This window comes from Marmota flaviventris, chromosome X, assembly GCF_047511675.1.
Source record: "Marmota flaviventris isolate mMarFla1 chromosome X, mMarFla1.hap1, whole genome shotgun sequence".
Classification (NCBI taxonomy): domain Eukaryota; kingdom Metazoa; phylum Chordata; class Mammalia; order Rodentia; family Sciuridae; genus Marmota; species Marmota flaviventris.
In genome coordinates, this window is record NC_092518.1 from 12,865,466 (window position 1) to 12,890,606 (window position 25,141).

Below are 25,141 nucleotides of genomic sequence, written 5' to 3' on the forward strand. Positions count from 1 at the left end.
TGTGGGTCAAGAATTCAGGAGTGGCTTAGCTGCGTGGTTTGGGCTCAGGGTCTCTCATGAGGTTGCAATCAGAATGTCAGCAAGGGCTGCAGTCATGAAGGGCTCAACTGAGGCTGGAGGCTCTGCTTCCAACATGGTGCACTCACATTGCAGTCGGTAGGAGGCTTAGGTTCTTTATCCCATGGACCTCTCTATAGAGTGTCCTCACAACATATAGTTGGTTTCTCCCACAGTGAGTGATTCAATAGAGCAAGAAGGAAGCTGCAACACCATTTATGACCTAGTCTCAGGCCAGGAACACCCATGACCATCACTGTCATATTTTATTTGATAGAAGTGAGTCACAAAGTGTAGTCCACATTCAAAGGGGCTTTCATGAGTTTTTAAGCCAGGGGCTCATGATTCCTTCTCCCCTCTGTCTCCTCGGCTTGGTGAGAGAAATGAACACATTACACTCTTCAAGGAACTGGAGTAGAAGTAAAAGAGCCCATCACATCCCCTGCTTACTTCAGTTGCCTTGTGCAACAAGCCTGGCAGGTAGTGATGGTGGAATGGGGAGAAGGGGATTTGAATCAAACACAGCATTTTGGTTTTAAACTGGTTTGATGTTTTTTTTTTTTTTTTTTTTTTGGTACCGGGGATTAAACTCAGGGACATTCCATCATGAGACATATCCCCAGTGCTATTTTGTATTTTTTATTTAGAGACAGGGTCTCTCTGAGTTGCTTAGCGCCTCGCTGTTGCTGAGGCTGGCTTTGAATCTGCAATCCTCCTGCCTCAGCCTCCAGATCCACAGGGATTACAGTTGTGTGTCACCGTGCCTGGCCTGGTTTGACTTTTTTTTTTTAATATTTATTTTTTAGTTGTAGTTGGACACAATACCTTTATTTATTTTTATGTGGTGCTGAGGATCGAACCCAGGGCCCCACATGTTCTAGGCAAGTGCTCTACCACTGAGCCACAATCCCAGCCCTGGTTTGATTTTTAATAGCTGAAAAAGACCTAACAGGAAAGTCAGGAAAATTATCCAAGAAATGAAGGCATTTGAAAGGCAAAATATGCTAAACATAAAATATGTTTCAAAGCAGTGATAAAAGGAAAAAAAAAACTGCTTTAAATTTATACCCCATGGAATTGAGCCTGTTCAGTAATAGCTAATCTTATAAAGTCCTCACTATGGGCCAGGTTCTTTTCTAGGCACTTCATAGCCACTCACTTAAACCTCTGAAGTAAACACTATTATTATAACCATCACCATTTTACAGAGGAAGAAATTGAGGCACAGATAAGTTGAGTGATTTATTCAAAGATATAACTAAAACTAGCATTTGAATCCTGGCATTCTGAGTCCAGGGTTTTAGCTACAAAGCTATACTGCCACAGTGACCAACCACTTTCATATGGCATTCTATGCTGGTGTGGTTTTCTTTCTTGGGTCTTTTGAGGCTGACATTTTCTTTCCTTTCTCCTCCTTCCTTCTTTCCTTCTTTCTTTCCTCTCTCCTCCTCCCTCCCTTTTTTTAAAAAACATGTTTGACATAGAAGAGATGAAAGTGTTTTTATTCATTTTCTTCCACCAAACTCCTAAAAGACATTAGGATTTGGTCCCTTGCCAATTTTCATTGTCTATGATTGTGGTAGTCATTGTACTGCTCAGAGACAGAACTCTTGGTCAGAGAAATAATATCTTGGGTTTTTTTAAAAAAAGATATGACTGCAATTTAAGATGTGTTCAAGGTGCAAAAGAAAATCAGTTTAAGTGTTGAGACCAACATTTCTGTACTTTACACCTGTTCATGGTTAAACTTAGTGCCTGGAGGACAGGGATAAAGGCTTTGAGTGTTTAAAATGAGATACTGGACTGGAATTTTTAAAATGACATTTTCCCAAAATGGTACAAGCTTTAAATGAAAACATGTAAGATCTGACAGTCTGCTTTAAGTTATGAGCAGGGCCAAGGAATTACTAATTGCTACCTTTTCCTCCAAACACTACAGATTTACACATTGATTTGTTTCTTAAGCTTTTCTTTCAGATCCTGATTACATTATGAGGTTTAGGCCCAGATGGGCATTTCATAAATACTTTTTGACAATCAATGAATAAGGCTTATTTAGTGTTCTAGACTTGTCCCACATATACCCAGGATAAAAATGTCTTACATCTTGATTGCCACTTGTTTATTTATTATCGAGAGCCATAATGAGTAGTACTCATGGGTTCTGACATCTGTAGCAGGATGCTTTTGTGGCATCTAATAGAAACTCTGACTCAAACTGTCTAAAACATATGGGAAAGGCAGAATATATTTAATTAGGCAAATCAGCAGTGTCATCAAGAGCCCAGGTTTTTTTTTTTTTTTCTTCTTTCTTTCTATTTTTCAACTCTGCCTTACTTGGTGTGTAGGCTTTGATATAACTCTGGTTTTCCTCTTAGCCACAAAATGGCTGCCAGTGGCAACCAGGGTCCTTGCTTCCTTGTTCTTCCAGCAGAGCAGAGATGGAAAAATCTTTTTCTCATACCATGGTATAGTAAGATTTTTCCTTCAGTCTAATCATGCCACACATGGATTGACTGAGACTAACTGGGACTTAGCCCCTGGAAACATGAAGGGGCTTGATACCTGAACATAGCAGGGGTTCTTTTAGAAGGAAGAAGGCACAAATAAATGCTGAAGAGGCTCTGAAACTGGTTCTTCATCTGGAAAATGTTTAGAATCTTACAGAGAATTGTGAGGATTTGAAATGATGTGTGTAACATTATAGGGTCCTCAGATTTAGCAAATAAAAATAGAGTATGCCTAGTTAAATTTGAATTTCAGATAAATAGCAAATGATTTTTAAAAACACTACATTTTCAACAAACACTACAAATTTACACATTGGTTAGGTTCTTAAAATTTTCTCCTATAATCCTGGTTGTATCTGGAGGTCTAAGCCCAAAAGGGCATTACATAAATTCTTCTTCAACAAAGATTAAAAGGCTTACTTAGTTTTCGAGCCTTATCCCACATGTAGCCAGGATAAAATACATGCTAATATTAAAACTTATTGTTTATCTGAAGTTCAAATTTAACAAGGTGTTCTGTATTTTATCTGGCAGCCCTAAATGTGTGTAGAATTCTTAGTACATAGAAGCATTCATTTAGTGGTAAGGATTAGTGTTCTTTCCACATAAGAAAAGAGCTCAGGAGCTCAGTTAAATGGCAGCATGATATTTTTTGAACTCTTACTAACTTCTAGAATGGCTAGTTTTTGCCCAAAAGAGGAATTAATGGAACTGAATGTGGCTCTAAAAAACCCTTTACCACTACTCAAAACCAATTCAAAGGAAATGTCCCTAAGTGGCAGGTCATATTTGTACATATGGGGTAGCACACTATAAAACATCTAATGTTACTACTTAAAACTACGTTGGATTTATGTCAATGGATATTTGGTTAGTGTTTTTTTCCTTATCCTGTTCTGAATCTATACAGATAAACCATTCTCCATTTGACCCAAAGGTAATGCTGCTGAAATTTCTAGTGCAAAGGCACTGACAGGGGTGAAAATGGAATGATTGTCTCTGGAATTCTGGCTCCACGTGGGTGAAGCTTGAGGTCACAGCACTGTTACTTTTGCATCTGGAGGAGGCAGGAACCTCTGCAAAGCCTTCTGCTGTTGCCTCTCACTCCATTTTCCCTCACTGCTAATTTCATTGCTCCTACCTGTAAAATTTTCTAATATTCTTCCCGAAAATCTGAAAAGAAAGCAGGTACCTTCATTTCCTCATTAAATATTCACCATGTTATAAAAAAGAAAACCGTATTGGTCTGGCATTGAATGGCCAAGTCCCTCATATTGCTACATATCCTTACCAGATTCAAGACAGGAATAGATTTAATGGATTTTATCCAAGATATCTATTTCCTATTGTAACACTGGATATTTCTAATGTGGTGGTTGGTAGGACCTCATACACTGCCTCTTCTCTGTGCCTTTCCTAAAAATCAGAAAACATTTTTTTCCCTCTTTGCCTTTTAAAGTGGAAATCATTATACTGCTTTACGTAGATTTGCACGCAATGTTTAAATTTTTTTTCTTAATTTTCAAAAAGTGTCATGAGAAATATATCTCCTTCCATTTCACCACCTCTTCATTCTCATTGGAAATTTGATCCATGGTGGGTATTAAGATCTTTACATTTCTACTGGCGGGGCGATGACTTCATTGCTTTCTTGCCAGTTGGGAATCATGTGTGAAGAGCATCGGACCGAAGTAGAGCTGTGGGTTGCTGCTGTTGCTACTGCAGCAGCCGTTTGCGTGTGCCCAGCAGCTGTGAAAGAAATCCTCAGGATGCTAGTTCTTTGCTCCTAGTCACCCAGGGGATCGCAGTCTGCTGGATGATTCTGTGTGTGTGTGTGTGTGTGTGTGTGTGTGTGTGTGTGAGAGAGAGAGAGAGAGAGAGAGAGAGATCAGCTGCAACAGGCAGCAGCAGCAATATACTTCGATATTTTAACCAACGACAGAGATAAATCATTTTCCATCCTTTATTTCCAAAGCAGTGCTAAGGCTCTCGCTCTAAATGTGCTCATCCCCTCTTCTCGGTCTCTTCCCCCTCCCCACGCTGATCGGGTCCCTTGGGAGGCAAGCCAGGATAGCTGCGCTGAAGGCAGGATTCCCCCTTTTTTTTCCGCAGTGACAAGCGGATTCCGGGGCCTCCTCGCCCCCCCACTCCACCCCCGCAGCCTCCCCTTTCTCAGTCACGATCTCCCCCCCGCCCCTCCCCCCGCGACAGCTCGCAGCTCGGGCCCCGCCCCTCCCAGCCTCCCAGCCCAGGTTGCTAGGGCCTGGCGGGGCAACCAAACCTGGTGTGCGAGGAGGCGCGACGCGCGCGTGCGCGCGCAGGCCGGCTAGTACAAGGAACCAGCTTTCTTGGACTTTGGGGGTTCGAGAACGAGCAGCGCGGGAGGGGCGCACGAGCCCGAGCTCGAGGACGAGCGTTCTCTCCGCATTGGCTTCTACCAGAAGTGGGCGTGGATGAGGCGGGACCAGGCGGGACCAGGCGGGACATGAGGAGCTTCTCTATAGGTCCGAGTGGGCAGGCCGGGGCGGGGTAGTTAGCAAATTAGGCTGCGCGTTCTCTTCTGCGAGAGGGCGGGGCCGGAGGTTTCGATTAGTTGTCCCTGCCGCTGGGGAAGGTAAAGCGTCGACGGCGGCTTCTGGAGCAGTGGGGTCCCCGGCTGGAGGTGGGGACTCAGCGGGGTGAGTAATCGCGCCCGCCCGTTAGTTCTTCTTACAATACCACTGACTCTGTGTCCACCCAGCTTCTTTCTTGAGAAGGGACCCACCCGGTCCCCTCGGGCAGGCAAGAGAAGGGGCGGCGGCACCAGTCCCTCTAGAATGGGGCGACGCGGCGAGGGTGTCCCAACCTGGAGTGGCTTCTCCTCAAGCTTCTGGAAGGGCTTTCCCGGAGGGGCTTGGTCTGCATTTGAGGTATGGGGAGGTGTGAAAGAGGGGCGGCGGGTCGAGGCCGCCCCGCGGGACTCCCGTCGACTGCGGGTCTGCAGCGTCCCCGCCCCGCCGCCCCCGCGGCGCGAGCTCCCCGGGGCTTGCGTCGTGGGAAGCCCCTTTCTGTCGGCGCTGAGCTGGGGCCTGAGAGCTAGAGTCCCTCACCCAAGTTCCGATGGAGCCCGGGACCCGCCGGGGGCTGCGAGTTGCGGCCCCGGCCCTTCTGACCTTGGTTGCCCGCGAGGGTGGGCGACTGACCTGCTGTCAGACCTGCGGCTCACGCAACCTTCCCCGAACAAGTTTCAGGCGTTGCTATGAAGTTCATGACTGGCCTGATGGGGAAAAAGCACTAATTGGCCCTTTCTCAGACCTTCATACCCTTTGGACCCTCATAGAAACTGAATCCTGGGGTTTGGAACCGTCTCTCCGAACGAACAGGTCCTTCTCGCATTGACAACGTTCTGTGCCCACGTTGGGGTAAAAAATAACCTGAACATATTTCAGTGTAAAGGCAGATCTTCCTTGAGGGTTTTGTTTTTCGCTTCACTTGGGTGTTAGAGCACAGATGCCTGAATAAGAAAAGCCTGACCTTAGTGTCTCTATAGAGAGATTAGACGGATGCTGCGATATTTAAGTAGTTACAGATCAGAATTCTGTTAACAATCTATTTTAATTTGGCTGAAATTTAAGCTGATTTTAGAAAGTATTGTTGACACAGAATAATTTCTTTTCGTGCATCTGAATTAGGTTTGTTTGAATGTATTGGTTATGTAGTTAATGTAAAAGATTTACACAAATTAATTTGAGAGCATTTGACTGAAACAAGAGACATAAATATGTATAGAACATAGGATTCTCATTTTAGGTAACATCTGCTGGAACGTTTCCAGCTTATTCCTTTCTTGCTGTAGGGTATCAAAAAAGACATCTTTACTGGGACTATTCGGAATTACACATGAATAACATTTAGATGTAAATTGTTTTTAATTCCTTTAAGTGTTTTCAAATATTCATAAAATGTTTAGAGGCTATATTTACTTGTCTCTTCGTCTTTAGTGTTGGATGGGGATAGTATAATCTATTTAACAACCGGATTTGGGTTCCTTAGTAATACATTTTTAAAAGGTGTGCCTCTTTTCGAGAATATGATATTTAAGCATCTAGCTTTTAATTTCTTTATTAAAAGTACTATTTTGGGTTTGAGCATTTTTGGCATTGACACTGGAACCGGAGTAAGGAAGCCTGCAGCAGTATTACCAGTTTGACACCACCAGTGGGTGTTTCTGTTGACAAATGCAGAGAAGAGAACATTTGGGAAGGAAATCTTTTTTTTTTTTAAATTTTTTTTGGGGGGGTGGGGTGAAGGGGGAAGGAGCCAAAAGAGAGAAGCTGTAGAACTAAAGCTGCCAGCACTGTGTATGCTGAGCATTTCACAAGTACAAGGAAACCTAATTGGGGGGGGGGGGGGAGATTCTGGTTGGCTGTATTAAATAATGGAACTCCAAAAGAGACGTACTAAATAAAGTTAACCATTTCAAGAGTGTTAAATAATCTGCCATTTCAGAGTAGTTGGAGAGGGGCGTCCTTAAGTATAAAGGGTATCAAATCCTTTTTTAACATAATCAATGCAACGGTTAATTTGACATATATGTATATATAAAAACAGCGTAGTGTCATACTTTTGTTTACTTAACATATTTCCTAAGCCTAATTCCTTTAAAAAACAAAATTTGATATATTAAAAAAATTATAAAAAGCTTTTTTTTTTTCTCCAGAGAACATTACTTTCTCCCCTGCTCACTCTCCCCCCCCCCCCCTTTGCTCACTCTTAAAATTTATTAATGATTTAGGGGCTTGTGGTAGGGATTTTTTACTCCCTTGGATTTTTTTTTTTTTTAATTTTAAAAAAATTCCCTAACTAAACCTGCCATTGTTTTCATTGTAATGTTATTGGAGTTATTTGAATTAGAGTGTGGCATCTAATGTGTTCCCTGGGGTTTTAAAAGGAAAGGTTCCCATTGAAAGAAATTGCAGGGCCATCTCATAGAGATAAGTAATAGAAGGTTGTATTTGTACTAATCAGATGTATTCTGTTCCAAATATGCTGCATGCCGATAAGGCAACTTCATTTAATGAGAACCAGATTTTACATGGCATTTCTATTTTGAAGGTGCAGTAGTCTTACATTACAAACCAAAATACAGAGGTGGAGAAATTCCTTTAAGTAGCTTTTTATCCCTCAGGCCAGTAACACCACTGTCACCCAGAATCTATGAGAGACCCAACAATAGTTGCATTGTTGGGAATGACAGTGGCTTCTCTTGCAGAAAGCTAACCTTTCATTATGATTTACGTTTCAATTTACTTTGTAATAGAAAATTCATCTATATCTGAGAAACTGTAGGAAGTTTGTAAAGAAGTGAGCAGAGAATAAGTTTTCTTCAGCACGTCTTGTTAAAATTTTGCCTTTCTTCCCCCTTCCATTTTGATAACTTTGGTGGTTATCTTTTTATTTCTCCTAGGTATTAGAAGGTGTGCTAATATAGAACTTAATTTTTGGTAGTTAGTGTGTAGATATGACTTTTTCATACATTGAATTGATGTCAAATGACACGAGGCATTTAAAAATAAATGAATCCATGTGCTTGGATCCAAAATGTTAGGGAAGTCTTTTATATAACCCTTAACTTTGATACAAAAATAGCAAAATTTGAAGTATTCAATTGCTTTCTGAGTGGAAAAGCCTGTTTATTCAAAATTAATTTTAGATTTTAAAGTTTTTGTTTTGATAACATCAAATTTCTTAGTAGAAGAAGAGCTAAAATCTCAAAAGTTCTTTATCATTTGATGATGGTGACAGTTGGATCACATATTTCATCTTAGGAAAATAATGCGATCAAAAGACTACATTTAGGATTGGGGATGTAGTTCAGTGGTGGAGCACATGACCCTGAATTTGTTCCCCCATAGGGATGGGGGAAGATTCTCTTTATTTAAACTTTCTGTTCTGGGCTTTTCCATTCTTCTTTCAATCTTAAGCTCAAGATTAGAAATCTTTTGTTGGTGATAAATGATTTTAGTGTTTGTAACTTAATTTTATAGAGTTTTCAGAATGTTTCGTCTATATAGAGCAGTGCACGGATGATGGAATTACTCCAAGATCTGTCCTAATTTCTCATTCAAGTTTGTTCATCTTCATCCTGAGATATGAACTTGGGGGCAGTTCTATTGGTGGATGTGAAAGCTGAGGGTCAGGGCCTTCTACGTAAAGAGGTGGATAACATTTAAACATTTCAAACTTGGAAATTAACAGAAAATTATTTTTTTAGATTAAAAGGATGTGGCCCATTCTGGTCTTTGAAATTGTCAACATTTTGAATTAAGCTCTTAGAAACATTTGTGTTTGAGATAGTTCTAATCAGAGTCAAGTTTGGGTGTGGTCTCTTTTGGATTCTTCTATAATTCTTATATTTTTTGAGCTTTATTCAATATCAGGTACTGTGGCAAATTATTTATTTGCATAAATGTATGAATGTTTGTTCTCAAAGAATCTCTATGAGTAGGTGTTTTTCTTATTTTCCACATACATGTCAAATGGGCTCACAGAAACTATTTGCACAGATTAGCCAGCTAGTCAGCAAAAGGGGCAAAATTGCTTTCCAAACCAGTCTGACTTGAAGCTGTGCTCTTTAAAACCATGTGTTCTGCTTCTCTTAAGGAATCTGATTGCCCAAGCATGTTTTGAGTTCATCATTGCTGGGGAGGTACTTAAGGTATAAACATGGTTCCTGGATTTGATGAGCTACATTGACTACTTGACCTTTAGTGACTTGGGAAGCTGGACTCAGATCTATCAGGACTGCTGGATAGGACAACTAGAAGTGCAGACTTTCCTAACACAGAGTGATTGGTTCTGTTTTTTTTTTTTTAATAAATGAAGGTTGTATGTAATCATTTATGCTCCAAATGAGGTAACTGTTTCTAATTAACCATTTGATATTTCATGTTTCTGCATGTTCCATTACAACTTTTGTCTGTCTTTGATTTAATTTGTTACACTAATAAAGACTGTGAAGTTAGTCCTTGAATTCAATTTTGTGGTTTAGATGTACTCTTGAAGTAAAATGGCAGCCATTACAATGCGCAGGTGGGCATCTGTTCTGTAATTATAATGACTTCAGTAAAACAAAATATAAAGGTGAAGTCTGCAGAGATATCTTGCTTATTGTTGTTTCTTAATACATGGAGGTTGGATTCTGATGAAAAATTTTCTATTTGAAAGTATAATTTTTGGGGCTGGGGTGTAGCTCAGTGGTAGAACACTTGTGAAGCATGTATAAGGCTCTGGGTTTAATCCTCAATACTCTCAAAAAAAAAAAAAGTAGAATTTTGTGCTACTTAAAGCTTTGTGATTTTTTTTTTTTAAATAAGACCATCATTAAGAGAGATGAATAGTTGCTTCTCCTAAAAGAATACTTAGAGGTCCATGTTAGGAAGGAAAAAGGACTTAACATCATTTTCTGTAATGAAAATCACTTGTCACTTTTTTTTTAAGTTGTTTATGGACTTTATTTTAATTATTTTTATTTATATATGGTGCTGAGGATTGAACCCAGTGCCTCATACGTGCTAGGCAAATGCTCCACACTGAGCTAAAACTTGGCCCCCAGTATGCATTTTAACAGCTTTACTGAGGTGTAATTTACATACCATAAAATTCACCCTTTATAAATGTACTAGCCAATTATTTAATAAATTTATGGAATTATATAACTATTACTAACCATCACTACAATCCAGTTTTAGAATATTTCCATCAACCCCAATCTCTCCTGCTAACATGAATTTTTTGCAGCCTTACTTGCTTCACGTAGATCCTTTAATCATCAGACACTGATAAAACAAAGATGCAGATCTTAAAAGGTATCTTTAAAAAACATCTCCTTGGGCTGGGGATGTAGCTCAGTGGTAGAATGTTTGTTTAGCGTGTGTAAGAAACCCTGGATTTGATTACCAGCACCTCCAAAATAAAATAAAGTTTCTTATATATTATAATTTTTAATGTTTTCAGGTTTTTGCCTAAATATAATACATAAAGGACCATTCTATAAATGGTATAAATTGCCTTATACTCATGGTTTCAATTGTATTTTGGATTATTCTTTTTTAAAATGGGCAAATGTGGGGCTGAGGTTGTGGCTCAGCGGTAGAGCGCTCGCCTAGCATATGTGAGGCCCTGGGTTCGATCCTCAGCACCACATAAAAATAAATAAATAAAATAAAGGTATTGTGTCCATCTACAACTAAAAAATAAATATTTAAAAAAAATAAAATTGGCAAATAAAATAACAGCAGTATTAACAATGTGTTGGGAATGTAGTGAAAAGAAATTAAGGTAAAAGAATGTAATTATTTTGCAAGAAAAAAAATCACTTTCCATTTAAGACCTTGTACAAAATGATTAGTTTTCTAGATTTTTAAGTCATTGACATTGTGCATTTTGTTATTTGGGCTCCAATCTCCCTTGACATATCCATGTCTGCTGTGCATGCTAGAGAGAAGGCTTCATCAGATTCAGGTATTCAAACACATTCTCTACTTCCTGCGTTGCTTCAGGCTGGGTTGTGGTGGGATTTATAACTGACTTTCCTGCTTGCATCGTTTTTTTTTTTTTTTTTTTAGTTACCTTCTAGGGTGGGTTGGGGAGCAAGCCAACTTGGGGATGTAGAGTATGATACAATTGTGCAGCACAGGTTTATCTCTATCACTTTCTGAGGTGGTGTTCTCTGCACAGCACATTGCTTGTGCAGATGGTCACTACTCATAGGAAAGCTTAGGGATGTTATTTTTTGGGGTACACATTATAGAGGAATGCAAAGATTTGGTTGGAAGTGTTTTTGGAAATGTTTTTTCATTGCTTTTAGATGAACAGTTCTCTCTGGAAAGTGACCCTTACAAGTGCCAGGCAGATAAATCAATAACTCTCTGTGGTAGGTTGTGTCTGGATTTTTAATAACAGATTAGACACCCAGACTGGCTTGATATTAATAGTTTAATGTCAATTGAATCATAACTGGGCTTTTTTTTTAACTGTTTAACAGCTATGGCTATATGATTCTTTTTGTTATTTTTGTATCCTTTGTAAGAAGGAAGTCTAATATGAAATAGTAACATGAAGTGCTTTCTAACAAATTTTTTTTTTTTTTAATTTAGAGGGAGATAGTGATTTTGATAGTAAGAACAACTTTAATTTCTGGAAGTTAATAAGATGTAAGGACAAATACATTTATTTTTAAAGATTGCCTTAAGTTATTTTAGGTAGGTTGCAATTTTAGATCTTAGTTTCAGATTTCGTATTATGCCTAAACATTAGGTTCTTAGCCGTATGAGATTATTTTATGGTAATCAGACTAAACTCTCTTTCATGAGGAAGATATGGCAGATAAAAAATGGTGATAAGTAATAGTTAAAGAATAACTTGCTGACTTGGATTTTTCCAATGACCCTGACACTGTCCAAATGTAGAAACTAGTCTCCTAATAAGTAGAACACTTCAGAGATTACCAGAGCTGGTTCCATGTAACATATCCTACAGTTTATCCACACACCTCACCCTGGTCTGTTAGGCCGTTTGTGGGACATAGTAACTTCAATTACTAGTAATTATTATTACTAATAGCAACACTAAATTTAAGTTGAATAATGTGCCTTGGACAAAAAAGTCTAATCTTAAATGCATTTGTTGAAAATAGTTGAGGTAGATTAAAGCTAATTTTGTGCAAATTGGTATTTCATACTTCATCAATTACTTCTTTTCAAAATAACCTGCATTACAACCTGAGGATATGACCTTCATTCATTTAACAAATACTTAATGAGGACCTAATAATCTGTGTCAGACTGCGCTAGAGGTTGCATCAAATGATTAAAAAAAAAAAAAAAAAAAAAAGAGTAGACCCTGCCTTGCCTTCAAAGAATTTACTGTAGTCTTGAGAGATGAAGGCAGATGAAAAGTAGAGCACTATGTGAGTATTTAATGGTCAGGGTGGAGAATTCATCCTTACAGAGGTGTTCAGAAAGCCACCCCTGAGAAACTAACATTTAAATAACCTGAAGGATAAGAAGGACTGGTCTAGTTGGGGAAATATGTTTTCCAGACAGAGGTATAAATGCCCTGAGGCAAGGTGAGAGATAGAAGCTTTAGAAAAATAGAACATTTTATTTTTTAATTTATTTTAATATTTATTTTTTTTAGTTGTAGTTGGACATAGTACCTTATTTTATTTATTTTTATTTTTTATTTTATTATTTTTATTTTTCGTACTGAGGATTTAACCCTGGGGTGCTTTACCACCGAGCTACATCCCCAGTCCTTTTTATTTTTTATTTTGAGACAGAGTCTCAGTAAGTTGCTGAAGGTCTCACTAAACTGCTGAGACTAGCTTTAAACTTGTGATCCTCCTTGCCTCAGCCTCCTGAGTAAAGTTGCTGGGATTGTAGGCAAGCACTACCATGCCTGGCTCAGAACATTTTAAAGAACCAGAAGTCCAAAATGACTGGTAAGTAGGGAAGCAGGCTATGAAGCAGAAGTAGGCAGGGACCAGGTCTTGAAAAGGCTTCATAGGCCATCTGCTAGATTTTTAAACGTACCCCAAGTCTTTAGATAAACTAGTGAAGGTTTTAAACAGGATGTGACATGAATTGAAATGCTACAAAAAGCTCAATGGAATTTTAATAATTTGCCAAAAAGGTCATAACTCTGCAAGGTAAAATATTCTTCCCTCATCTCATTAAAATTTTGCAACTGCTTCCTTGATTGATTGTCATCTGTGATACTCTTTTCATTTTTGTTATAGAAATTACCTTTAATTTTCTAAAGATTCCTTTTATCCTTCACCATTCTGTTAACCTTATATAGGAATGTCATTTCTATTTATAACTGAATTTAAAATTTTTTAAAACAGTTTTAGCTGCCTTCCATATTTAAACTTAAAACTCTTTGCTTATGTCCCCCCACCTTTAATCTGCTGAAGATATTTAATGTTTTAATGAAATGTTTCATTGAATATCAACATTAAATTTGCTTTATTGTTTTAACTTTCCACATACAATGCTTTGTATCTAGTTTGATCCTTTTTAGCATTTGTGCTATTTCATATTTTATGAAACAACATTTGAGCACCTACAGGTTTTTAGATAATTTTGTTAATATTGTTTAAGAGCATCAAACTTCTGCAAGAATACCATTTTCAAATCTGGTTCATTATTCTGTGACCTTTGTCTTTTTATATTAAACTGTATATTACATTAAGTCTGTCAGACTTTTTATGTTCAAGCAAGCTTATATATAGGAAAGTGCTGTAAAGGTATTATTTTGTGTATCCTGATTTGTTTCTCCTATAGTAAGTGACCCTATACATTCAATTCTTTTTTTTTTTTTTAATAATATTTATTTTTTTTAGCATTTGGCAGACACAACATCTTTGTTTGTATGTGGTACTGAGGATCGAACCCGGGCCCCACGCATGCCAGGCGAGCGCACTACCACTTGAGCCACATCCCCAGCCCCTCAATTCTTTTTTAAAAAGCATCAGCCATGCTAAATTTTTGTTTGCCTTCATGATTGATCAGTCTTTTTTTTTTTTCTGATTTTTTTTTTTTGTAGTTGTAGATGGACAGAATGCCTTTATTTATTTTTATGTGGTGCTGAGGATCAAACCCAGTGCTTTATGCATGCTAGGCAAGCACTCTGCCACTGAGCTACAGCCCCAGCCCATGATTGAGCATTCTTTCAGGTCTCCTTTGGTGTAAAGTTGTTACTTTGTGCCTATACAGAGCACTGTTGCTCATTTCCCCCTCCATGGATGCAAAGAAGAACCACAACATCACCTCCTTCAAATATTTACTTTGAAATTGACATTTTGATGCATTTGCCATAGCTCTTAGGCTGTTGTGATTATTTTATACTGCTCAGTATTTATTTTTGTTTTTATTTTTTGCACTACTGGGGATTGAACCCAGATGTGCTGTATCATTGGGTTGTGTGGCCAGCCCCTTAAATTTTCTTTTTTATTTTGAAACAGGGTCTTGCTAAGCTGCCCAGGTTGGCCTCAAACTTGTGATCCTCCTGCCTCAGCCTCCTGAGTAGCTGAGGTTAATCTTTTATTCTTATTCTTTTTTTTTCTGATACTGTTAACTTGAAGAGTTTGCAGATGGGTTTGTTTGGGTCATTACATTTTTTCACTTTCTATCCAGCCCGGGACATTTATTTTGAAAGAGTTGCCTCCTGGTGCATGTCTGTAATTCCAGCTACTCAGAAGGCTGAGGCAGGAGAATCTCACAAGTTCTAGGCCAGCCGGGGCAATTTAGTAAGCCTCTGTAAAAAAAAAAGTGGGTTGAGGAGGGGCTGGGCATGTAAAGATAAAAGAGTTGGCTCATTTCAGATTTTAGTGTTTTTTTCTAACATCCAGAGCTACTGCCCTTGGTTTAGGGGTATGGTTTTGAGTGTGTCCCTGTATGTGTAGGGTTGGTAAAGGAAGCTACCCTTGTCTTTCTTTGGCTATCCTTATGCTAGGGTAATGATTTAGGTATCATGGTGTCTATATTAATTGTTCAGGCAACTGAAAGGATGTCAGAATTATGGTGTTGGGGGTGAAAAGACTGTGATGTTCTGTTTTTAAGGAGTTTGTAAACCAGTAGAAGAGGTCAAAAACAATGACTAAATATCAGGTGATATGCATGTTTAAATGGAAATAAGGCGCTGGTATCCTAGGCCCAGAGAAGGCAGATGTAAGAAGAGAGGGAAAGGCGATGATTTTTGAGTGAAGAGTCTTAAGAGAGGCTCAGAATGTGAGATGGAGGGAAGACGGTTTCAGGTAGAGGGTTTATTTAGGGCATGAATCTAAGAATGGGCATATAAAGCTGGGAGAAATGCAAGAAATAACATGGATTTATGTATTACATGCTTTGCTTTGATGCTTGTACTCCAGCTATGTCCCAGGATCTTGATTTTCTTTCTTTATGGCTCTTATTCTGTCCATTTTTTTTTCACCTGAGATAATAGAAATAACTTCTAAAAAATGAGGAAATTTAAATAGGGGTGGATCATAGGAGAAATGGCTAAGCAGATGGTATTTGTCTTCTGCTCTAAGCTTCCTGGTGTCATGGAGTGTTGATTATTATAGCCTCAGCATGTGGCACCTTGGAAATGGTAAAGAAACATTTATCTTGTGAAGGGTGTCTATTTTCTGCCCCACCCCAACACATCTCCTCCTGCTAGTACCTTCTTCCTTGATGAATGGCTTCTCTTCTATCAGGTATCTATCTAGTGGACCTACCTTTTCACTCACCCTGTAGACAGCCTGTCCTGCATCTAGTCACCTGTTTAGGATATAACTGCATTATAATTGGATGCACATTGGTATATGAGGAGGTGCTAACGGCTCCCTATAGGGCTCCAGAAACTTTTCTGTCAACATTTACAATATGGCAGGTGAAGGGGAAACCAAAGTTGACAGAGTGATATTTCTTTTGAGTTTTTTCTTGATTTATTGCACAAGTTCACTGAAATGCTGAGTTTTATTCCATAATAAGTCTCTCTCTCTCTCTCTCTCTCTCTCTCTCTCTCTCTCTCTCTCTCTCTCTCTCTCTCTCTCTGTGTGTGTGTGTGTCTGTATCTGCATTGTATGGTACTTACCATTAAGCAAAACTGACATCCTGCAAATATGTTGCTTATTTACCATGTGGTTTCACACACCCCTGTATGATCAGTTATGTCCCTTGGACTGGGAAAGTGGTTTTAGACCCTCACAGGATATAATAATTTCCCCCAAAGAATCCGTCATACAATAATTAGCTGGTTATTTAGATGGGTTTTTTTTTTTAGCATGTGATAGCAGACTTTTGTTATTTTGAGCTGCACAGTGTTTTAAAATATCCTCCCTACATATTTTTTTATTTATTTTTTATTTTTTTGTGGTGCCGGGGATTGAACCCAGCACTCTACCAACTGAGCTATATCCCCAGCCTTCCTCCCTACATTTTGATAAGTTTTCACATTATAGATCCCACTTCCCCCAAAACCTTGCATCCCCAGTCTCTCTCACAGCTGGCATACAGGCTTGTGATCTTAGAGGAGGGTTATAGACAGAAGAGAGTACTGTAAGGTAGCAGTCACTGTAGTCGAATTGATGATCTGGTGATCCTTTTGACAGAGGAATTTGGTTTTGAAGGAATGGCAATGGTAAGATCATTCAAGGGAATTCAGTCCCAAGTGTTAACTAAGTGATGGTGGCAATGCAAAAATAAGAAAAGAAAGAAAGAAAATGACATTTTAAAAAACGTAAAATTTTGGTATTTATCTTTCTTTCTTTTTTTTTTTTTAGGATTTGTGGGTTAGAGGGTCCACATAATTTTTTTAATATATATGTTTTTTAGTTGTAGATGGACACAATACCTCCATTTTATTTATTTATTCATTTATTTTTATGTGGTGCCAGGGATCAAACCCAGCACCTCACACATGCTAGACAAGCATTCTATCACTGAGCCACAACCACAGTCTGGGTCCACATAATTTGAGTATATTTTCAGCCATTATCTCTCCAAGTATTTCTTCTATCTTTTTATTCATTCTGTAATCCTAATTACAGTATATTAGAACGCAAGATATCGTCCCATAGACTTTGAATGTTCTGGGTTTCTTTCCCCCCACTATTTTCTGTCTGTGTTTTGATTGGGATAATTGATATGGGCCCACCGTCAAGTTCACTGATTCTTTCCTCAGCTGAATTGAGCCTACCGATGAGCCCGTTGGAGGCTTTCTTTGTCCGTGTTTTCCATTTTTAACAGTGTCATTTTATTTCTTCTCACAGTTTCCATTTCTCTGCTGAAATTACCCATCTGATTTTACATGTTGTTCTCCTTTTGGGTTAGAGCTTTCAACGTATTACTTAACAATAATTTGAATTTCATTTTAGATATTTCTAACACCTCTTTGTATCTCATTCTAATTAGTTCTTTGTCTTTTCTGGGAGGTTTTTCTTTGCCTCCTTATGCCTTGTGATTTATTTTTTATTTTTGGTAATTGGGATTGGACGCAAGAATGCTCCGCCACTAAGCTATATCCTCAGTCTTTTTTTTTTTTTGGTACTAGGATTGAACTCAGGGGCACTTGACCACTGAGCCACATCCCCAGCCCTATTTTATTTTTTATTTAGAGACAGGGTCTCACTGAGTTGCTTAGCGCCTTGCTTTTGCTGAGGCTGGCTTTGAACTTGATCCTCCTGCCTCAGCCTCCCAAGCTGCTTGGGATTATAGGCATGTGCCACTGCGCCTGGCTCTCCCCAGCCCTTTTTATTGCTAAGTTGCTTAGGCCTTAGTAAGTTAGCCTCAAACTTGTGATTTTCCTGCCTCAGCTTCCAGAGTGGTTGGGGTTACAGGTATGTGCCACTGTACCCAGCTTATTTTTTATTTTGAGACAGGGCCTTGCTAAGTTGCCCAGGCTAGCCTCAAACTTGTGATCCTCCTGCCTCAGCTTCCTGAGTTGCTGGGATTATAAGCTTGCATCCTATGCCTGGCATGCCTTGTGGTTTTTTTTTTTTTTTTTTTTTTGGTCATCCTTGTTTAAAAGGCTGGCATTGTGTAAATGCTAGAGACAGAGGTACATAGTTTTTATGTCTGTAAATGGGTACTTTTTTTTTTTTCCCCCCCTGCGAGGCCTTTAGTGCTGGGATCTGAGTTAGTCTAGTTAAGAGTAGGGCTGCGTTTGAATTTTGCTCCTACGCTTACCCTCAGTGTACTGCCAGCCTCAAATTCTCTTAAAAATACTTTGTGATTACTGGGCTGGGGCTCAGTGGTAGAGCGTTTGCCTAGCATGTGTGCGGCACTGAGTTCGATTCTCAGCACTGCATATAAATAAACTAATAAAATATAGGTTCATCAACATCTAAAAAAATTAAAAAATAAAGAAATACTTTATGATTTCAGTGTTAGTTGGTTTATCAGAATGGTTTCCATTCTGAATTTCAGATCTTCCCCTTTGAACTGTGCCTTAGTAGTTGTTGTTTTTCAACATACTTTTGTTTTTCTCTCATCTCTCTTCCAATAGTGTTTTGCTGTTATTGTTCCTGAAAGTGTTAGCTTGGAGGTGGGAAGGAGTAGTGGGATGTGGTCTCTGTTGTTCCCTTTAAGCCTTGGGTTTGGATCTGAGTCCTGCCACTCCCCTGGCTCTTGAGGTAGGCTCAGTGTGGAATCCTGTCCCTCCCCACCCCAGCTGTGAACTTTAACCAGTGTCTTAAGGGTAGAGGTATCTTTGTCTTTCCTTTCACAGATAAAGGCTGTTTTCTTGGGTGAAAATAGGGGAAAGGATCTGGGCAAGTCTTGGCCCTCAGGCCTGGCTGCTATGTTGCATCATAAGACTGCATCACAATGGTCACTCCTCAGGGCTGTTTTCTCAGTGAGTGTCTGGGGAGGGGGGTGGGGCTGGGGCTGGTGGAGGAAGATCCTGCAGAGGGTTGGGGTCTCCCCAATTTCTGCGACCCCCAGTGGTTTTACACTGTCCTTCCAGCAAGACACTTTGGGCTTTTACCACTTTGCCTACTGTTCTACCTGAATTCCTCTTTTTGGTGTCCAGTTGCAGTCTATTCCAGGTAAGTATGTAGTTGTTGCCTGTCTCTAGGCAGGCAGTCTCCTTTTTGAACCAACTGGTTGTTCTGTGTTGGGTTCAAAGAGAGTCCTGAATTTGAAATTAGCCCAGCTCTTTTGTCATTGGGAGGGGAGGCAGCTATGCTTCTTCCAACTCTCTTTATTTCAGGGTATATAAGCCAGAAATGTGGTCACTCCTAAAGTTTTACCATGTTCATTTACTTAAGTCTAAACTTAATTATTATTAGGGTATATAAGCCAGAAATGTGGTCACTCCTAAAGTTTTACCATGTTCATTTACTTAAGTCTAAACTTAATTATTATTCCTGTTCTCTTAAATAAGACTAAGCTTAACCCTTATCTCCTCTTCTGTGTTTGTTATTTATGTATTAGTTTTGTCTTGTTTAAGCCACCTTAAGCCTATAAAAATAGTGAATAGTTATTCACCAACTTGTACCATACTTCATTTACCCTATTTCTTCTTGGTTCAGTTTCCTTCTTTTTAATTTTTTTTTTTTTGTACTGGGGATTGAACTCAGGGGCACTCGACCACTGAGCCACATCCCTAGCCCTATTATTTTTTATTTTTTGGTGGATAATATTTTTTATATTTATGTGGTTCTGAGGATCGAACCCAGTGCCCCATGCATGCTAGGCAAGCACTCTACCACTGAGCCACAACTCCAGCCCCTCCAGCCCTATTTTTGTATTTTATTTAGGGACAGGGTTTCCCTGAGTTCTTGAGCACCTCGCAGTTGCTAAGGTTGGCTTTGAACTGCAATTCTCCTGTCTCAGCTGCCCAGGCTGCTGGGATCACAGGTGTGAGCACGCCCAGCCAGTTTCCTTCTTTATAAAGAATGTTCTTAAGTAGTTCTTATAGTAAGATCCTGTTAATAGTGAACTTGGATTTGGTATTTTTTATTTTATTTTATTTATTTATATGTGGTGCTGAGGATCGAACCCAGGGCCTCACACATGCCAGGCAAGTGCTCTTCCACTGAGCCACAACTCCAGCCTCTGGATTTGGTATTTTTTTTTTTTTAACTTATTTTTTAGTTGTAGTTGGACACAATACCTTTATTTTATTTATTTATTTTTATGTGGTGTTGAGGATCAAACCCAGGGCCTCGCACGTTCTAGGAGAGTACTCTACCGCTGAGCCACAACCCTAGCCCTGGATTTGGTATTTTTGAAAGTGTCTTTACTTCATTTTTACTCTATAATGATTGTTGAACTTGGGTACAGAATTTTGGATTGATAATTATTTTCCCCCTGCACATTTTTTTGGGGGGGTGGGTACAAGGGATCAAACCCAGGGGCACTTAACCCATGAGCTACATCCCTATCCTTTTTATTTTGAGAGAGGGTCTTGCCAAGTTGTCCAGACTTGCCTCGAATTCGAGATCCTCCTACCTCAGTTTTCAGAGTCTCTGGAATTACAGGTGTGTGTCACCACAACTGGCTCCCCCTTTGCACTTTGATGGCATTACTCTCTTGTGTTTTGATAGGTCTTGTTTGTCAATGAGAAGCCTGTAGTTCAGTTGTAATTTCTTTGTAGGTAGGTTATTATCTTTTCTGTTGGGCTTTTGAGATTTTTTTGTTCTGCAGTTTCTTTGCAGTATTTCTAAATATGGATTTTCATCCTGCTTTTATTCGGTGTATTCTATCTGTTTGAGGATTCCTGATGTCTTTATTTGTGGGGAAAAATCTTCCATTATTTTTGAAAATATTGTTTCTTCCTCATTTTCCATTTCTGGAACCATTCTTTAGATGTTGGAGTTTCATTGTGTGCTCCATATTGCTTAAATGTTCTTTAATATTTACATTTTTGCGTCTTCTTGACATGTATTTTATAAGTCACTAATTTCCTCTTTAGCTGTATCTAATCTATTTGTTAATCCACTTATTGAAGGTTTTATTAAAAGCATTTGTATTTTCAAATTCAAGAATTTGTTTTCTTTTAAATCTCTTTTTTCATAAGGGATTTTCTTTGATCATTTAAAAATACAGCTATATTTAAGTAACCTTTGAATTATTTTCTTAACTAACTCTTGAGGAATGAAATCTCCCCCTTATCTTTTCCTCTTTTGCTCTGACTTTTTGCTTGTTTCTTTCTGTGGTTTGGAGTATTTGACATCTTGGGTATTGTTTGCCAATGCCTGGGTTGTGGGATGCTCCTTTCTGTGGTTTTGCATTTATCTCTGATGGGACTCATTGCTTCTCTACTAGAGAATTTTTGGCCAATTGTCAGATGGGTCTCTGGCACCCTGAGAGTAGTGTGAATTTGGACTCTACATGTGTGTACAGCAAAGATTTGTTTTTTCCCTTCTGCTTTGATCATTCTTTCTAGGCACAGCCCTGGGCTGGTGTATGTAGATTTTTTTTTTTTTTTTCTTTTTCACCCAAGGACAGCTCTTTGTTACTTGGCTTTTTGCTGGTGGTTCACTTGCAACTTTTTCCCAAGTACAGACTTGAGGCAATTTCTCTAGTTTCCTCCTTTTATAAACATTATAGTTTGCAGTCTTTGGTGCAGAGGGCAAAAGTGAGCTGGTCTTTGTCCTGTGAAGAATCTCATTTAATACACATCTGGTCTTTACCCCACTCCTTTTTGTTCTAGTTTTCTTCTTGACTGTTAGCTGGGAAGTAGTTCAACCAGTTAGGAACAAGGATGTAGTTACAACCACAGGCATCCTCTATCCTTGAACAGGTTATTTATCAAATGTTCATTTAGGTGTTGATTGTGTAGAACACAGTTCACATTATTCAGTAGAAACTATGTTATTAAAAAGTGGATTAGTTTCCCAGGTAACACTCAGAAGCCTTTCTTTCTGTTATGCAGTTGAAATTTGTATAGACTTGAGAGCTTGTTGGGACTAGTTGGCATATAGGAGGCAATTTCTGTGGGAAGGTGAATTTTAACTTTCTTAGTGAGAAGAGAATATTGTGGTTTCCAACCTCTATTAGTATCTCAGCCCATTTTCTGCTGCTGTAACAGAATATTGCAGATTGGGTAAGTTATAAGACATAGAAGTTTATTTGGCTCATGGTTCTGGAGGCTGGGATATTTGAGAACATGGCACCAGCGTCTGACAAGGACTGTAGTGCCATGTTACCCCATGGTGGAAGGGCGAGAAAGCATCTGCTATACCGAGAGAGGAATTCAGGCCAAACTCATCCTTTTTTATGAACAACCCATTCCCTCCCTCAGTAATGGCATTCATTCTTTAGTAGGGTAGAACCCTCATGATTTAATCAACTCTTAAGGGTCCTGCTTCTTAATAATTGTTACAATGGCAATTGAATTTCAACATAAGTTTTGGAGGGGACATTCAAACTGTAGCAGTTGGTCTCCCCTGTTGTGTCCTGCCAGCAACAGTTTCCCCCTGTTGTTGCCTATTCTCACCACTATTTCAAAGCTGCCATTAAATCATCACCACTCATACTTAGCACAGGATCTTGCTTCCACACTGCTGAGAACTCTGAACCTTGTGGCTGGTTTTCTTCAGGCACCAATTACAAATTTGTCATCTCTTCCCACCCCAAAGTAGCCCTCACCCATCTCAGAGATACTTTTTGATATACTCCGTGCTGTTGGAGGCCAGTGCCTTGCTGGGGGCCCTCAGCTTCAGTGCCATTATTTTTACAGTCTTTTTCTATCAGTGATTCCCCTTCTTCTCATCCTGTTCCTAGTGATTCTCAGTGGGGAGGAGGATTAGCACATCTCGCGGGTAGAGGCCAGCAGATGTCCTGTGTTATACAAGACGACTATCCACAACAAAAAAATGACCTAGGCCCAAATGTTAGCAGTGCTGAGGTTGAGTCACCTTGCTCATCCTTATACAATTTCATTTAAAAAAAAAAAAAAAGCTTTATTTATTGATTTTTTTATGTGGAGGTGAGGATCGAACCCATCACCTCGCATGTGCTGGGTGAGCTCTGTACTGTTGAGCCACAACCCCAGCCCTACAATTTCGCTTTTGATTCTATTATCTTATCCCTAAGGTTCTCATGCTAGAAAACCTTCCCTGAGCCGGATGCTGTGGCACAGGCCTGTAATCCCAGTGACTCACGAAGCTGAGGCAGAAGGATTGCAAGTTCAAAGCCAGCCTCAAAATTTAGCAAGACCCGCCTCAAAATTTAGCTTTAGCAAGACCCTATCTCAGAAAATAAAAAGGGCTGGCTGGGATGTAGCTCAGCAGTGGAGTGCCCCTGGTTCAATCTCCAGTACTACAAAAAAAAGAGAAACAAAAAACCTTTCCTGAACGAACCATCCACTTCTTTCCTAGCTAGCTCTCTCCCCTCTTCATTTTAACTTTTTTTTTTTTCCCCCTCTTGGTAATAGGGATTGAAGCCAGGGGCACTTTACCAATGAGCTACATCCCCAGTTCTTTTTAAATTTTCTTTTATTTTATGATAGGGTCTTACTGAGTTGCTGAGGCTGGCCTCCAAATTGCAATCCTCCTACCTCAGCTTCCCTAATCGCTGGGATTAAAGGTGTGTGCCACCACATCCAGCACATCTAAACTTCTGAAAAGAGTGGTCTATACATAGCATATCCATTTCTCATTCACTTCAGCTGTTGCTCTCTGGCTTCCCACCTCCATCATCACTTAAATTGTTTTTGCTGAGATCACTTGTGACCTCTTGTATGCTGCATCTTGTGGATTCATTTGGTCCTAATTTTACTTGACATTTCTCTTGCACCTGACACTGTTAATCTCTCTGTTCTTGAAACAGTGTATCCTATTGGTATCTCTGTTCTCCATGTCCTTCTCTTAAAGTTCTTTCTCTGCCTCCCCTGTGAGCTCTTACTGATCTTTTATTCCTTATACACTGCTGTTACTTGTGTTTAACTTCTTGGCCAAGGGTTATCATAAGCTATTGTCATCATAAAGTACCTCAGTTACACTGAGGGATTCACTTGCACTTACACGCAGATATTTTTTCTAAATTTCCAAATTCTTCCCAACTTTTTCCTGTACGCTTTTAGACTCTTAGCCTGCTTGAAATTTGCACGTGAATATTCTGCTGGTAACCTTAACTCAGAATGTCTAAGGTGAAGTATATTATTTCCTCAAATTTATTCCTTTTTATTAAAAAAAAAAAAAGTCTTTGTCAGTGGTTCCACCATCCACCCCTGGCAGGTAGTTAGGTCTTGTCCAACTTGAATATATTATCTACAGTTGCCAGTGTGATAAAATTTGGTTTTGATGTCACTGACCTGCTTGAAAGTCTGTACCCGTGCCATCTTGCTAATGGGGGAGTGAGGAGAAAGACTGAATTCCCTTCTATGCCTGTCAGGCTCTGCTCCATGTGTTCTCTGCTCCCTGCCTCTTATTTATCCTTCCGTTTCTGTTTCAAACACTCTGTTCCCCTATGTACAGTTTCCTATAAAATTCTGTTTCAAACTTGATGTCATTTTTTTTTTTGGAGGAGGTTCTTAGTTATGCATGATGATAGAAACCATTTTGATAAAAGTTATACAATCAGGGGATGTATTTTATTCTAATTAGGACCCCATTCTTGTGGGTGGGCATGATGGTGGGATTCATTTAGGTATTTTCATATGTGTACATAGAAAAATTATGTGTGATTTATGTCTTTTTTTAAAAAAAATTGTTTTTTATTTTTATTTTTTGTAGTTGTAGATGGACAGCATGCCTTTATTTTATTTGTTTATTTTTATGTGGTGCTAAAGATCAAACTCAGTGCCTCACATATGCCAGACAAGTGCTCTGCCACTGAACTACAGCCCCAGCCCCGGATGTCTTTGTTTTATGCTGGCTCTTTCCTTTGTCTGGAATGCAGTAGTTTTCTGTAGAGTGTGTCGGTTACTTTTCTGAGTGGTGGGACTCCCCATTCTTTATGGAAGCTGCAGTTAATACCATGCCCCACCTCATTTGGTTAGCCATTTTTAAGTAGAACCTCAGAGACCCAGACCACATGTGATTTCCCCCTTTTCTCCATTGTAGACAACATGGCAGAGGATGTTTTTTAAAGTAAATT

The 25,141-nt window shown here is 39.2% G+C and overlaps 1 protein-coding gene across 1 annotated transcript in view; it reads left to right on the top strand.

Annotated features, from left to right (window-relative positions):
- The first annotated feature begins 5,174 nt into the window (after nucleotides 1-5,174).
- Nucleotides 5,175-25,141, top strand: part of Cdkl5 (cyclin dependent kinase like 5) — a 169,996-nt gene continuing 150,029 nt past the window's right edge. The window contains exon 1 of the mRNA XM_027927442.3: nucleotides 5,175-5,245. The gene's annotated coding sequence lies outside the window, so the exon portion shown is untranslated. The remainder of the gene's footprint in view (nucleotides 5,246-25,141) is intronic.